Raw genomic sequence first — 16,419 nt, 5'->3', positions numbered from 1 at the left:
CTGCCTAGTTAACCCATTACCACTATAGTGACCCCCTCGCCCACTTTACTCTCCAATATTCTTACTCCTTCTGTTCATCAAGAGTTGAAAGGGGGTGCGCTTTTCCCATCACTCTTTAAAGTTCTGTAGAACCTGACAGCTGAGATGAGAAATTTTTAACTCTCCATAAGGCAGGATGGTGTTTTGTAATCCAGAGAACTGAGTGAGCCACCAGTATTAGCCTTGCAAGTTCAAACACATCACATGATGGAGGTAACTGTTGAAGTCTTATTTAAAGTAACTTATTAGTATTCACAGATTGTGCAGTGATACAGGCCGTGTGGGTTACACGTTCTGAGAAGCAAAGGTTCTTTTCTTTGTTTGGATCCTTCTTTGATTCCCGCTTTGTACACTGCTACGAGGTAAAGGCAAGCATACATAGTGTATTACATAAGCAGGCTTTGTGCATTTTTATTCCGTGAAAACACTGAGCATATTGAAATAATATTGTGAGAACATCACAAACATAATCCAGAAACACACACACACACACACACACACACACACGGTATTCATAGGAAGGCACAAAAAATCATGTGCTTCCACTCACAATAAAAGTCAAATTCCAGGAAGAACATATTTGAAAATGATTTTAAGAAGTGCCCCATAGATTTCACCAACTGCCAAAGGGGATCATAGCATTTAAATAAGAACCCAAAAGGTAAAGACTCTCTGACTTAGATCAAGTAAGTGTTTCCTAAGAAGGTAAAAATTACCAAAACTAACTCAAGTAGGGAACCAAGGCGGAGAGTATAGCTCGGTAGTAGAGTGAAGGCTTAGCATGCACAGGTCCTCGGTTCAATCCCTAGTACCACCATTAAATAAATAAACCTAATTACCTCCTCCCCCAAAAAAACAATAAAAATTTTTTTAAAAAAAGAAGGGAATCTTAAGATTGTTTAATATGTCTGTGAGTGGGTGGGAAGGGATAAATCTGAAAATGTGAGATTTACAAATGTTAGCCACTATATACAAAAATAGATTAAAAAAACAAGTTTCTACTGTAGGGCACAAGGAACTATTTTCAATATCTTGTAATAACTTTTAATGAAAAAATATGAAAACAAATATATGTATTATATATATGACTGAAACATTATGCTGCACACCAGAAATGGACACATTATAACTGACTATACTTAAAAAAAAAAAAAGCTGAGCTAGAGTAACAATTTTAGGAAACACTGAAGGGTATAAGCAAAGGGTTACATACACATCACCCATCACCCTTACCTGTGCCAAAATGCTGCTACCAAACTCAAAAGGAACAGATCATTTCTCTTATTTAAATCCTTTGAACTCTTAGACAAACAAAAAAACAAAGTGCCCCAAACATTCTTCAAATCAAGTAAAATGACCCTGAAATCAAGACAAAGAAAAGTATGTATACAAATGAAAACTATTACAGCAATATTACTTCTAAATATAAGTATGCAATTCCTAGGGCATTGAGAGTTGTGGTTTTGCAGGCGGCAGCAAAAAAAACAAAACAAAACAAAAAGGAGTCAAATAAAATAATAACTATCTAAGCTGGAAAAGCGAAGTGAAGAGGAGAGGAAATAGGTCAACGATCTATGGATCCTGCTGTTGGAATAGAAAGATCAGGTTAAGAAGAGTTCATAAGGAAGATTACTACATATTTTTATTATTGGATCTTAAGTTACAACTTAAAAGAATGAAGTAAATATACATGTACTAAAATGTAAAGCTCCCCAAGACATCGTGCTGAATGTGCTGAATAAAATCAAGACGCACACGTGTGCGTGCATATGTGTGTGTTTTCTCCCAAATGATGCCATTGCAGAGAGAAGGGCCCACACAGTTTTATTTATTTATTTTACTTTTCAGTGGTTTGAGATGTCTACACCTAGTATGCATTTGAATTTTAAAAATATTAAAAAAGCTATTTCCATGTTAGAAAAAAAAATGCTGTGCCTAGGTGCGTGACACACAGACATCGCTGTTCTTATTTCTGTTTGTTTTCATCCAATATTTTTTTGATGCAAAATTTTTTTTTTCTTACAGAAGGGAGTCACATTGTGCACACTATTTTTTATCAGTTTTTTTTCCCACCTTTCCCCTGATATTATATATTTCTCTAGTATCACTTTTAAGGGCTAAATAAAGCCTGGTTGTTAAATATTTATGTTTCATTCAGTTCTTGTTTCTACCAAAAAACACTTCCATAAAAATCTCGTAGCTGTAATTTTGCAAACATCTATGACTATTTTCTTAGCGTGAATCCCCCAAAGTAAAAAATGCTGGTTTAAAGGTTTTATGCAAAATTCTGAGGCATTCAATAGACATGGCCAAACTGCCTTCCAGAAAGATTTTAAAAATTTACACTCTCACCAACAGCATATGACAGACTTCTTCCATGCCATTTTGCCAGCACTGAGAATATGACTTTTTTTCCATCTTGTTTTTAATATGAGGTTCTTCAAACTAGATTTATCATAAAGTTAAGGATTTTTCCATTCTAACTCGATATCAAATTGTATTTTCCAACTCAAATACCACAGTGATAATGACCTGACAGCAGCTTGATGGTGTGAGATACAGAAGTCAGGGCAATCCATGCTGTACTTCTTACAGACTTCTCTCCTTAAGTGTCCTTTCTTTGCCAATCAGTTACACGGAAAGATTGAGGATTAGATTTTGAGAGTCTCATTCTAACTGCCTCCAATGAGTAAAATTATTAAAATTTAAACGTAACTTTAAAAACTGTGTGTTGGACCTCTGTGCCATGACGAAGGTCAAGTTCAAGACTCTTATTTAAAAAGACCTCCCCCTGAGGGAGCACAGAAGGCGGTCTATTAACATTACATCTTTCTCCTTTCTTTTCTTCTTTGTTCATTTTAAAGCAAGGCTAATACTGCCTGAATGCTAAAATTGCAGAAAACTGTCATGACTTGTGCTATATTGATAGGGCATCAAATTTGAGTCTGTTCCCCCCCGGAATCCCTGTAGACAACGAATAGTGAAAATCCTTGATGAATTATCCAGCTAAACAAAGCCTTGCTATTTCGTTTTCTAAACAATACTGGAAAGGACCCATTAAAGATCGCCAACTTGGGATGGGCATTGTACATTATTTTCAAACAAGAAATTTAGAGTTTGGTGTATTTGGAGTTTGGTTACTAAGCATCTTCTTGTTCCTGTAAGAGACAGTGATAAATTTTCTAACAGGCATGCTGTTTGAAATGCTTTGATACTAAACTTTGAGACTGTGAAATGGTCTAAAATTTTTAAATTATTTCTTTTGTTAAGAAGATATTTGCTTGCTGTGGCTACAGTTGTGAGTGTCCATGCAAATAAAATAATAATCCACTGAGAAAAAGATGAAGAGGATGCTTGCAAATGACTTCATTGTGTAGGTACAGCCATATTCTTCAATTAATTATAGCGACAGTGTTAACTTTAATCGTTCATTCTCATGTAAAAATTGCAAAAATGCTACAATGCTGAAAAAAAGAGTAGTTGAGACAGATCAAAGAGGATCAAAAACAATGGAAACCTCTGGTGTCTTAGCAGTTATCAAAGGAAATCACACAGCTCTCAAGACAGGCAATATTTATTTATTTCATTAAAAAGCATACAGTTGAAGTCAAAAACGAAAAGAAAAAAAAAAAACAAGCTCCCACAATAAAACACTATTTTTCTCTGTAGCTTCACCCCAGATCTTTTCAAACATATAAAAGCCTGCATATCTTATTTACAAAATAATTACAAACCCTAAAACTAAACTTTTGCTTTATCTGCTACTTACCTGACCGCTAACCTGTTTCTTTCATTGCCAAACTCCAATGATAAAAGGTCCACATTGATCAAGGCTGTTTCACTTATGCCCAGCTCAACTTTTTTTGTAATATATCAGAATATGAAGTTCGTAATTTCAGGTGAGTCACCACATTAGAATAACGCCATGTGACAAAGGAGGTGCTCGACCATATGGAAATTTACAGAAGAGGTTTGCAGAAACTTGCTTAAGAACTTCCTGGAACCCCTCACCTATTTCAAGGTTATAAAGGGGCCAGATGTGGGAGATGAAAGAGGAATTTGTGAGGGGAATAACTTTAAAGAGAACTGTTCTTGAGTTCAGCTCACAAGGGGAAGGAGGAGAACCCACCACTGCCCACCACCCCAAACCTAGTGGGGCATCAATGAGCCCCCCTGAGCTGCTGCTTCACCTGTGTTTTTTGCAGCTGGGGGACCCAGAGGACCTTGACTGAACTCCTATCTATATGGGAAAGCACAATAGCTCCTATATGGGAACTCTATTGGTGGCAGCACCGTGGGAGGGCCATTGCTGGCCTGGGAGGTTATCTGCGCTTTCCACAGACAACAGGTGAAAATGTGCTTACATCCTAGAGCAGGTGATCAGACTGGAGTAATTCAAACTTCTACCCAAGAGGACCCCAGAGAGAGTCTGTGTGGAGCAGACTGACAGAGGACCAGGGGCGGGGGTTGAGGGTGGGGTGCTGCCCCCTGGAGACCTACCACGTCAAGGGGGTTTCAGTCAGAGAGGCCCAGCAGAGGAAACTCTCAAAACCTACCAAAGTGTCTGAGAGAGAACATGTCGGTGCTGAATGTTTCCCAGACATAGAGAGGGCCACCTTGTCTTCAAATGTATCAGTTACCACTTCTACAGGGAATCTAAAAATGTGATACAAATAAACTTATTTACAAAACAGAAAGAGACTTACAGACATAGAAAACAAATTTATAGTTACCAAAGGGCAAAGAGGGGGGAGCAGATTAATTAGGAGTTTGGGATTAATAGATACATACTACTGTATATAAAATAGATTAAAAAAAAAAACAAGGTCCTACTATGTAGCATAGGGAACTACATCCAAAATCTTGTAATAACCTGCAAGGAAAAAGACTATAAAAAAGAACATACATATATACATGTATAACTGAATCACCATGCTGTACACCAGAAACTAACACAACATTGTAAATTAACTCTACTTCAATTTTTAAAAATGGTACAGTTAAGTGGATTTCCCACCTCTCTGCTCCTTGTGCGTCTCTGCTTCAACCCCTGGAGGGTCGGAAACTCCGATTAGCCAAGTTGAGGAAGGGGAGGGAGAAAGAAAAATGAATTAACTGTAAATTCAGTTGGATTCACATCAGATGCTCTAAATTCTGAGATGAGATTGTGACTCCAGGTGACCAGAGGATGTGCAGTTACATGAGAAGGACCAGAAGAGTCGAGAAGCCTCTCCAGGTTTCCCACCAGGAGCAGAGAAAGGTTACCCTCTGAGCAGGTTTAAAGGGCATGTGCAAAGCCAACACAGATTATTCATTTCACTTGGTCCCATGAGCCCAATGCTCTTAGGAATCACTGTCTCAAAAATTGATGATCATCTTTAAAAGGCAATGTAGTATAGGGAGAAAATAAATGGACATGGAAACCTAAGATTTGAAATTGAATTCTGAATTCACAGCCAAATATGGAGTGGCCTTGGTGATGTCACGTAACCTCTCTGAATCACATTTTTTTTTTTCCCATCTACAAATGTAAGAGGTTGGAATATTTATTCTCTAAAATTCTTTCCTGTTCTTAATGCTGTTTGTTATGGTTTGGATTCCTCAGAAACTGACCCTGAGTCAAGGATTCTAGTGCCACCTGGGAGGTAATCTCAGGAAATTTAGCAGAGAAGCAGGAAAATGAGAAGGAAAGGAAGGCAATAATAATATAATGTGTGTTATCAAGCCAGTTACCACTGCGGGCTCTAGGAGTTCAATCCACTGAACCACCCAGGGAGGCAGTGTAGACCGGCACTGGCCAGTAGACTATGAAGCAATGAAGCAAACTAAACTGGTTGTTTTAGATGTTCTAGTAGCCACATTTAAAAAGGTAATAAAAAATGAAATTAATTTTAATAATTTATTCAACCTATTAAATCCAAAATATTAAATTTCAACATATAAAAATTATTAATGACATTAAGTTTTTTTTTACTAAGTCATCGAAATCAATTTTATACTTATAGGATTAACTTGACTTGGACACTAAAGTTTCATCCTGATGTGTATTTAGATTTTGGAAAATTTACAGTTAGCAAGTAGATTTATGTAGCTAAGGTTTTCTAAATCTACTTAAAGGACTTCAAATAACTGAAGAGTATCATGTTTTACTTTAAATTCATTGAAATCAAAACTGAAAATGCAGACCCCCAGTCACACTAGCCACATGCTACATGCTCAGTAAGCACATGCGGCTGGTGGCTACTGCACTGGACAGTGTGTCTCCGGGTTATTCTACCCGAGGACCAAAGAGGCTGGGGCTTTTATCCTCCTCGCGGACCGTCATTGGCTAAGGGCTGCATCTGGGGCGGTTGACAGCTGGGCTCACAAGTGAGCCTGTCTACCACCAGAACAAAGCTCCTTGCAGAGAGATGCAGGTGTTCACAGTAAGAAGCCTTCTGCACAAGGAGGTGACAGCCAAGGGGATGTGGGCAGAGTGCTGACAGCGTCGGCTGCACTCTATGACCTCCACTTTGCCAGGGATTGCCATTTTGATCGAGTCTCTTCTTCGTCTCTTGGAAGGATGTGACAAACCCTTTTTTTTTTTTTTTTGGCTTGTTTGTTTCAAATATCTCCCTCAGTTTCTCATTGTCCTTCACGACCTTGACACTCCTGATGGGTGCCAGATGGATAACAGTCTAACCCTGACACTCTAACCCTGTACATTGGTGGTTTCTCATGATCAGATTAAGGTTATGCACTAACAGGAATGATATCACAGAGGTGAGGGGCCCTGTTCAGTGCATCATGTCAGGGGTCCATGTCCTCTTACTGGTGATGTTAAAAACTATGATCGCTTGATTAAGGTGGCATCTACTATGCTTGTAGGTACAGTGACATTACTCTTTTTCCCTTTGTAAATAATAAATATTTTGAGGCTATGCAAATACCCATTTTCTCCTCAAACTTCTGCCCACTCATTTTAGCATTCGCAGGCGGATCTTGCCTACAGCAAGTCGGACTAATGTTCTAGTGCTCTAGTGACGATTTGCTATTTCCTTCTTTCCTTCTACATTTATTAACTGGAATTCTTCTGCAAGGAGTCAATATTTCTCCACCATTTACTTATCAATCAATTATGTCACTATGGACTTCTGAATATTTATTTTACTGTTTTATAATCCAATATTTTATTTTGTTACTGAAATGGTTCCAGTATTCATTGGTCATCGTGAGGAATTTCAGGTTGGCTCCTGTGTCCTTTCCACGCGCCGCACCCTTTGTACTTCCATATTTTTCGGTATTACAAGATCCTCCAGGCTCACCTTGTATCGTCCCTGCCCAGCCTGAGAATCTATCACCTCTCCAAGGACCTGTTTTATATCATAGGAATGGATAGTTTAGGACCCTCCACTTTCATCCAGGGAAAGAGGATCAAGTCAGAAAAGAAGCTGGAAGGACGTTGGAGAAGCCCAGAATTCAGGGCTTGAGTAGAAGGGTCTGTCAGCGAAGTGGGAGGAAGCTCAGAGCACGGTGTCGGAGAAGCCAAGCAAAGACACCCCCACAGAGCATACTAACCTGGTCCTGCCATCTTCTCTTACTATTTCCTTTTCAGAGAAGCAGGGCTCTTCCAGCCAGACATCCTCACTGCCCTAGGAGGACCAAATCCCCGACTCTGAGAAAAGGCAGTAAACATAACCACAATTACCACATTCAGCCAGTGGACTCTAGACCTTCATTCTTCTAGCTGAAATGTTTCCCCTCTCCTCTCTCAACCCAAATCCTACTCTTCTTTCCAAAGCAGGGCAAGTTGCACATTTCCCCAAACGCTCAGCCTACATGTATCATTTGCTTTACACGAATACCGTGGCTCCTGTCTCTTCAGTCGATTCACGTTTGGATTATATTCTTTAAAAAATTTATTCTATTTTTTTCATATTAGTTGTTTCCCCAAAATACTGTAGCTCCTTTATGTCAGAGGCCATACCTCACACTCAGCAGTTAATATCTAAATACCAAATAGACGTCTAATAAATATGTATCATTTTAACATTCATATTAATAAATCAACCACTATATTGAGTCATCAAAGAAATAGTTAAGCACTGGGAAGCTTCCAGGAGCTATCTTATCTATGCAGGAATGTTAAAAACTACTCCTTAAAATGCAAAGTTAGAATAGCTATGTGAATTGCTTATGGCTTTGATGATATTCCAAGAAAATATAACCCTGAGCCAGGGTAATTCTTATTTCTCATCAGGAAATAATTCATCAGGATATTTATGGCTTACCTATTAATAAAGTAAGCCCCTGTGATATTTTATATGACCCTTTTTCGCCTTGTTTTATAAAAAAAACTATCTGATCTATTTTCATTTTGAAAATCAAGTACCTGTTACAGAATTACTAATGTATATAGCCATCAAATTTTCAAAGGACAAATGGGAGACTGTTAAAAAAATTCATTGATTTTTTTTAAAAAAAGATAACATCATTGTTTTTCTTATTAAACTAGTACTCATTTGTTGAAAAATATCAAGAAAATAGATAAGCAAAAATAATTTCATAATCCCAACACCCAGAAACGGATACCATTAACATTTGTCCTAGCTTCACTGAGATACAACTGACTCATTAACATTTTATAACGTATCATTTGTGTGTGTATATATGTATATATCTGAAGTATATGTGATCATTTTATACAAATTACTTTGTAACTTACTTTTTTCACTTAATGTTTCATATTTTTCACATCATTAAATATTTTCAACATTATTTCCCTTGTGATAGTGAATGGAATTTTATAGATTAGATGTATTGTAAGTTATTAAACTAGTCTCTATGCTTGGACATTGAGGTGTTTCCCCGCAATGAACATTCTTACACTTAATATGAACACACTCATATTCTTTAGCACAAATTTCTAAAAATGAGTTTCTCTATATGAATGACTCTACACAATTTTAAGGTTTTTGTTTTGTTTTTATGCTGTTAGCATCAGGTGGTGCAAATTTACCATCTCAATCAGTGGTAGTTAAAGCAACTTTCAAAGAATATATCATCTCATATTTTTAAAGGAAACTTGCTCCCTTCTTGAGTCTCCAAAAAGATGATGAAATAAAGCTGCATTTTCTTTTTTTCTACTATGGGAGTGCCCTTTTCCCTGCAATTTTGATTAATTTTTTAACATTTGCTTCCTGATATAAAAAATGCACAACAACCCGCATTATTTAGTGTAAGTTGCAGGGAAAGTAGAAGGTAGTCCGAGGTTAAAAACTTCAAGAAAGAAGAACAAAAATAAAGTTTATTTATTAGGCTCCCACTTGTAATCTCTTGTCAAAAACAATTATTTTTTGAAGTAAGTTTTCTTGCTTTCTTTGGCATGATTAGTATATTTGCATGAAAGATGATATTTTGCACTTTTATTTCAGATTCACCAGTTTTTTTCCTTATACAAAAGAATCTGGATCAGCCAACAGTTGCACATGCACAACTGAGGGACAGTTGCCACATTTAAAATAAATTTCCCAGTAGAAATGTAATCATTAGTTCTTTATTTGTAGTTATGTATACATTGCACAAAGACCAAAAGGGCCAAGAAGAAGGGAAATACAAGTTCGTTAATAACAATTCTGCTTGAACTTCAAATTTGGTTTCATGAATTAGTCCTTCCTGTTTGGAACATAAGTCTTTGTTGTTAATACACACATCAGATTTATTTCATGTGCAACATTAAGATGACAATTCAATAATTTCTAATTATAAATGTTTATATGAAGAGAAATGAACACAAGTCCTTAAAGAAAAAAGAAGCTGATATATATACATGTCCCCATTTCCATAGCTAAAAACCAGAAAAGCAATGTTAAGTTACTTGCAAAAATTTGAACAGTTTTGAAAAACAGTCTACTTTCTTTCCCCTCTAAAGTTCTGAAAGGCAGAGGATGAAATCAACCTTCATTTTTTTTTTTTTTCTATTTGCCTAACATCAATCATGAGTGACTAAATCTCTACAAGTTTGTTCTAAGTTGAAAAGTCCTTTAAACTAATATTGCATTCTTGAACTATTCTTAAACAAATACTGAATTCTTCAAGTGTAAAGGAGACAAAGTTGGCATATAGGGAAAAAGAAACACTATTGGTCCCCAAAGAGACATTAAGACAGCCAAAGATCACATAAGTGGTCTGTTTGGCAGGGGCAATAGTCCAAGGGAGGGGATATTTGTCCTAAACAGGACTGTGTGTGCCCACCAGGACACAGGAATCAGCACACAGGATCTCCTTTTGCTGTTTGCAATATTATTTCTATTTTCTGCAAATTGGATAATATGTATCGATAAGACAAACAACACTGCCTCTTTTTTTAAATTGAAGTACAGTCAGTTACAATGTATCAGTTTTTGGTGTACAGCATCCTGTCTCAGTTATACGTATATTCATTTTCTTATTCTTTTTCACTAATGGCTATTATTATATATAGTGGTTAACATTCTCAAATCTCAAACTCCCTAATTTATCCCTTCCCACTCTTTCCCCTTTGGTAACCATAGTTTGTCTTCTATGTCCATGAGTCTGTTTTTGGTTTGTAAATAGAATTTGTATCATTTTTTTTTTAGATTCCACATATAATTGATATCATATGATATCTGTCCTTGTCTGACTTACTTCACTCAATATGATAATCTCTAGGTCCATCCATGTTGCTGCAAATGGCATGGTATCAACCTAAATGTCCACCAACAGATGATTAGACAAAGAAGATGTGGTGTATAAATGCAATGGAATACTACTCAGCCATAAAAAGAATGAAATAATGCCATATTTTGATTAATGTGTTTCTTCTTTAACTTTTACTTCATTTCTGGACTTACAGAGGCACTGTGCATTTCCCATTTGTTTTAAGCCTCTGGCCAGTAAGCACTTTCCCGATGCTTACAGTGTCAAAGGAAGAGGAGATAACTCAGAAAGAGCCCCAGTTCTTGGTACTCAGAGATTGGCAGCAAAGCATCATCTGGGAATTTACATTAATCTACTGTCTATGTATAAGACCTCCTTCATTGTCTGTTCAGGTTATGGGGATTCGTTTTGTTACAGCAAGATTGTACAGAGAAAGGGAAAAAGTTACTGTTCTGCCTACAACACCCAAAATAAAATATTTTATTCTGCAAAAGATAAGAGACTTGAAAGCCAAGATTTGTTAAGAGAAGATTTTCTCCGAGCCCCATCTTTCCCCCTTTTATCATATCATGAAGCAGGTGGATGCAGACCATAAGCTCTTTCCATAGAACAGATATCTATTCCACTTATGACCCAGGTTGTGAAGGTTTCCCTTCATTAGGTTTATTTGGAAATAACTGTATTTACAGAAGAGCTGCAAACGTGGTTCTGAGAGAGAAATACAGGTAAGTTCATATTTAGAAATTCATATCATAAATGGACATTGCCATGACATCTTAGCATGCAATCGGTGGACTAGTCTTGGTGAACAAGATGTAGACCAGTTTAGGTGTGTTAATCTCTCACGGCGAGTTACTTATACCACTGGCTGCATCCTTATCAGCTGCAGGAAGACCATGTACTTGACCGACGATCCATCAGACAGGCTGATCAATCTATCTGAAAGATGATGGTTTTGAAATCATCACCTTTGGATGGGAATAAAATGGTGACTACTTTGAATAAGAGCTTGTCATCGTGTGTTCCTTGGACCTACAATATCAGCATCACCCAGGAACTCCTTAGAAACGCAACTTCTGTGTCTCCACCCAGTGTACTGAACCCCTGGAGGGTGCACCCAGCAATCTGTGTTTTAACGAGCCCTCCAGGTGACTCTGCTGCACATCTGAGTTTAAGAGCTACTGGTTAGAATGTTTTAAGTGAAAGAGTTACGTTCGAGCTGGAGGAAAATGAAACACTATTAATTAAGTGCAAATTATCCCTGCTAGAATGCAGACCTGGAGCCCATGAAAAAAGATCAGACTGGGTACAGGAAAAAGGAAGAAAATGAAACTTTCTTTGCATATTGGAGCAATATGCAGATGCTAAAAGCCAAATACTTTGAGTGGGGATGATTTTTAATCCTTCTCCATAAACTTACCTCTGGAGTTGGGGCTCCACATTTCTAAGCATCACTCATTCCCCAGCCCAGCGCAGCTTGTTTTAACCAAACAGGATCACAGTAATAGGAATGTGAATGAAAAAATGAAACAGAGGATGCTGTGGCCATCAAGTCATTAGTTGCCACCACCGACCCTGACAGCGAGGACCCCTCAGGATGGAGACAAGCAGGCAGCCCGGGCTCTGCAGCCACTCCCTACAGTGCCCACTGAGGGAACTCTGGATGGGAAAGAACAGGACACTGGCCCTAGACAGCTAGGTGCGCACCGAAGGAACAATTTCAGTGAGCCCAGAGCTTTGCACCTTCCCGTACATAAGAAAGCGCTAAATTCTTAAACATGAGATAACTTTTTTTTTTAATTAACAGTAATCTTTTGATAGTCTGACTACCTGGTCTTTGCAACAGAATTCCCGTATATCGGCTCCTCCTGTGCCTCTTTGGGGCAGACCCTCAGAGCCATCTGAGAGGCTGTCATCCGGGCTCGAGTCCTCAGAAAGTCCACCAAATAAAACAGAACTCTCAAATTTTAGGTTGCGCATTTTTTCGGTCAACAGGAACAGAAGTGTTTCTTCAGCTTTGCTCTCAGCGCACAGACTGCTGAATTTCTGGCTTTCCTCATGGTCCCTGCAACTATTAATAGCTCAGGAGGACCCTCTTGGCTATTTTGTGATCACCGTCCTTTCCCCTCTGTGACTTCTAGTATATCGTCTTCCCTGGTGCTTGTGTCCCTTCCCAGGTAAGGCTGATATGGTTTGGGCTTAGAATCGGGTTGACCTGGACCTAAGCCCGATCACAGCCAAGAAATTCTCTTCTTTTCCCTCAGTGCTACATTCTCTTACTGGGGGATGCCATCTGGAGCTCCCAGGATCCTCTAAGACCGGCTTTTGCAAACTGAGGCACGTACAAACCAGCCGGGGCTCCTGTTCTGGTGCAGGTCTGATCCTGCAGGTCTCGGGTGGGCCTGAGCAGCTGCATTTCTGATAAGCTCCCAGGGGATGCTGATGTTGCCAGTCTGCAGACAGTCACGTTGAGACACAAGATTTAAAGCTGCAATTTTTCTGCTTTCACTGTGTCTTCTCCCTGGGTTTTAAACACACGGGAGGGACTGTAGTTACAGGGTGATCAGCTGTCCTGGGTTGACACCCTGTGTCCTGGGGTACCCCTACACAGTCCTGGGCAAACCCCGGATGACTGGTCATTCCAGCAGCCCCCAACCATTCTGAACAGCTCTCACTCTGCTTCTCCCGAACTTCCCCCACATCTGGCCCTTGTATTCTTGCTTCTTAAGATGAATGTTTTCCCTTGAGGCTCTTCTTTTCTCCTCCATATCACGCCCTCTCTTTTGGCAGACCTGTCTCCACCAGCCCTGAAGACAGAGTCGCATGTGCACCCCATATATTTAGTTAGCTCAGTCTAGGAAGAGCAGTCCATTTAACTTGGTTTGGAAGGTTCCATTGAAGGTTTCCCCACAGTTAGTCAGGTCTAAGAGCCCTCCCCGAGATCAGCCAGGCCCCTATCTGACTGTTCACTCCTGTGCTTTCACATAAACATTCTCATCCGCCGTGGTCCCTGGAAACCAAGTAGCTTTGCCCAGTGCCTGGGAGCAGTGCCTGCCCTGCTTTGCTTCTTAGGTGATGTTGGCTGTTAACTGAAACTATGAAAAACCAAAATCTTCAACTTTGAGGCTTCGCGAATACATGTTTTCCAGGATTTCCAGCTGTCCTGTGCCTGTTGAAGCCATGAATTCTTTTAAGCACAATCTCATGCCTCATCATCTGAGAAATACAGCTCTGATTCTGTCCATCCACAGCTAGAAACCTTCATTAACACTGAATTTCCAGCAGAATAGTTCCCGAACTGTCCCTGTTAGTACAAAGTCAAAACTTTAGCATGCATCTGAATGACCCGGAGGAATGGCTAAATTACAGATTGCTGGCCCCGCCCCTGAGTTTCAGATTTAGTTAAAGCCTGGGTGGGAGCCCAGAAATTCGCATTTCTAACAAGTTCCCAGGGGACACAGATGCTGCTGGTTCACAGACCACACTCCAAGACCTACCAGCCTAGTGGACCCACTGCATCCAGCCACAGGTTATGTTCCTAACACCCAACCACAGCACGTGTTTTCAAAGATAGCCTTTTATTCCCCATTCATACTATATGCCTTCCTACTCTGTGCCTTTGCTCTGTTTCATTCATTTATTCACTCACTTACTGCCTTAGCTAGAAAAAAATACCATAAACTGGGTGGCTTACACAACAGACATTTATTTCTCAGTTCCAGAGGCTGGGAAGTCCAAGATCAAGGTGCCAGTAGATTGAGTTCTTGGTGAGGACCCTCTTCTTGTCTTGCCTTGGGTCTCTTCCTCTTCTTGTAATAGCACTAATTCCATCATGGGGCCCCACCCTCATGACTTCATCTAAACCTAATTACTTCCCAAAGGCCCCACCTCCTGATAACCACCACATTGGGGTTTGGGGTTTCAACATACAAATTTGGGGGGACACAGACATTTAGTCCAGAATGCTCATGAATTCATTCATTCAATCAATGGTTCATTACCCTATCAAACTTCCCCCTCCAGTTTTATTGAGGTGTAATTGACAAAAATTATAAACATTTAAGGTTTACAATATGATTTTTTGATATACTTCATTAGAAGTATCTTTAACTTTTTAAAAAACCAACATGACTGGCCCTCATGAAGTTTATGGTATTAAGAGAAGAAAAAGTTTACCCTTTTCATTTACAGAGTGCTTCAAGGTTTCCAAAGAGTTTCTGCATCTCCCATTGGATCTTCTCCAGAGCCCTGAAAGACCAACAGGTACAGATCATTTCACACATTTCACAGATGAAGAAACTGAAGAAGTGGTTCATCCAAGGTAATGCCAACCCAGGTCTTTCCAGTCCCAGGTCAATGTTGTTTCCACCCAATTCCACAACTTGAGTCTTGGCTACTTGTATTCTCTCCCTTCCTGCTGTCCAAATTTTACCCCTTCTTTAAAGCCCAGTCCCTACCACCTCCATGAAGCCTTCCCTGATAATCCTAGTTAAAATAATTTCTCCTTCTAGGAAACTCTAATTAGAAAAGACACATGCACCTCAATGTTCACAGCAGCACTATTTACAATAGCCAAGACATGGAAGCAACCTAAATGTCCATCGACAGATGACTGGATAAAGAAGTTGTGATATATATGCAGTGGAATATTTTCAGCCATAAAAAAGAATGAAATTACGCCATTTGCAGCAACATGGATGGACCTAGATATTACCACATTAAGTGAAGTAAGTTACACACAGAAAGACAAATATCATATGATATCACTTATACGCGAAATCTAAAATACAGTACAAATGAACTTATTTACAAAACAGAAATTGACTCACAGACATAGGGAAAAAAACTTATGGCTACCAAAGGGGAAAGGTGGGGGGAGGGATAAAATAGGAGATTAGAATTAGCAGATACAAACTACTATACATAAAGTAGATAAACAACAAGGACCTGCTGTATAGCTCAGGGAACTATACTTAATATCATGTAATAAACTATAATGGAAAAGAATCTGAAAAGGAAAAAAATGTAAACATACATGTATGTATATCTGAATCACTTTGCTGGACACCAGAAACTAACACAACATTGTAAATCAAGTATACTTCAGTTAAAAAAAAAAAACTTCTTATGAAGATAGTACTTTATTGTTTCTCTACTGGCATTTAAAAAAAATATAACCTCCATTTCTAGATGCTAATCTCCTTGAGAATAGGATCAATATTTCACTCTTCTTTTTGTCTCCCAAAGCAGTCAGTTCTTATCTTATAGTAGCTGCTCATTAAAGTATGAAATGAACAAAAATCAGAGAGATGAAGATTTCACCTACTTTCTGAGTCAATGGTTATATTCATAAGACAATCAATGAAGAATGTGTTTGAAGACAAAAGCAGAATTGTGTGTTGTCTCTTTAACTCCTAGCTCCATAAACAGGGATGGGGAAAACTAGCATTCACTGAGTGACTGCTGGGCGCCAGGTGTTTTAGGTGATGACATTTTGCTTTCATAACCTTGTAGACAATTACTATTGTTCTTATTTTCAACTGAAGACACTGAAGCCCAGAATTGTTTAGAAATTTTCTCCAAGTCCAGATATTGATGACCTATTGCAGAGAGGACCAAACTCAATTCCATTGAATTTTATGTGGTAATATGAACACATGAAATCACCTCCAATTATATTATAAGAATAATAAATTGTCTGGCATCTATCTCTATAAGAAA

The 16,419-nt window shown here is 38.7% G+C and overlaps 1 long non-coding RNA gene across 4 annotated transcripts in view; it reads right to left on the bottom strand.

Annotated features, from left to right (window-relative positions):
* The window catches only part of LOC135322391 (uncharacterized), a 43,019-nt gene that overhangs the window by 9,775 nt on the left and 16,825 nt on the right, over positions 1-16,419 (bottom strand). Inside the window, exons 3-5 of one of the 4 annotated variants that reach the window (XR_010382917.1) lie at positions 14,875-14,946; positions 7,597-7,693; positions 6,052-7,391 (exon numbers count right to left, since the gene is read on the bottom strand). This is a non-coding gene — a long non-coding RNA (uncharacterized LOC135322391). Of the gene's footprint in view, positions 1-6,051; positions 7,392-7,596; positions 7,694-9,552; positions 13,220-14,874; positions 14,947-16,419 lie in introns of those variants that run through there. The other 3 variants (XR_010382915.1, XR_010382914.1, XR_010382916.1) reach the window with 3 other exon arrangements.

The sequence above is a fragment of the Camelus dromedarius genome, chromosome 2, assembly GCF_036321535.1.
Source record: "Camelus dromedarius isolate mCamDro1 chromosome 2, mCamDro1.pat, whole genome shotgun sequence".
Classification (NCBI taxonomy): Eukaryota; Metazoa; Chordata; class Mammalia; order Artiodactyla; family Camelidae; genus Camelus; species Camelus dromedarius.
The sequence above is the reverse complement of the archived record's forward strand: the minus strand, read 5'-3'. Positions and strand labels throughout refer to the sequence as shown.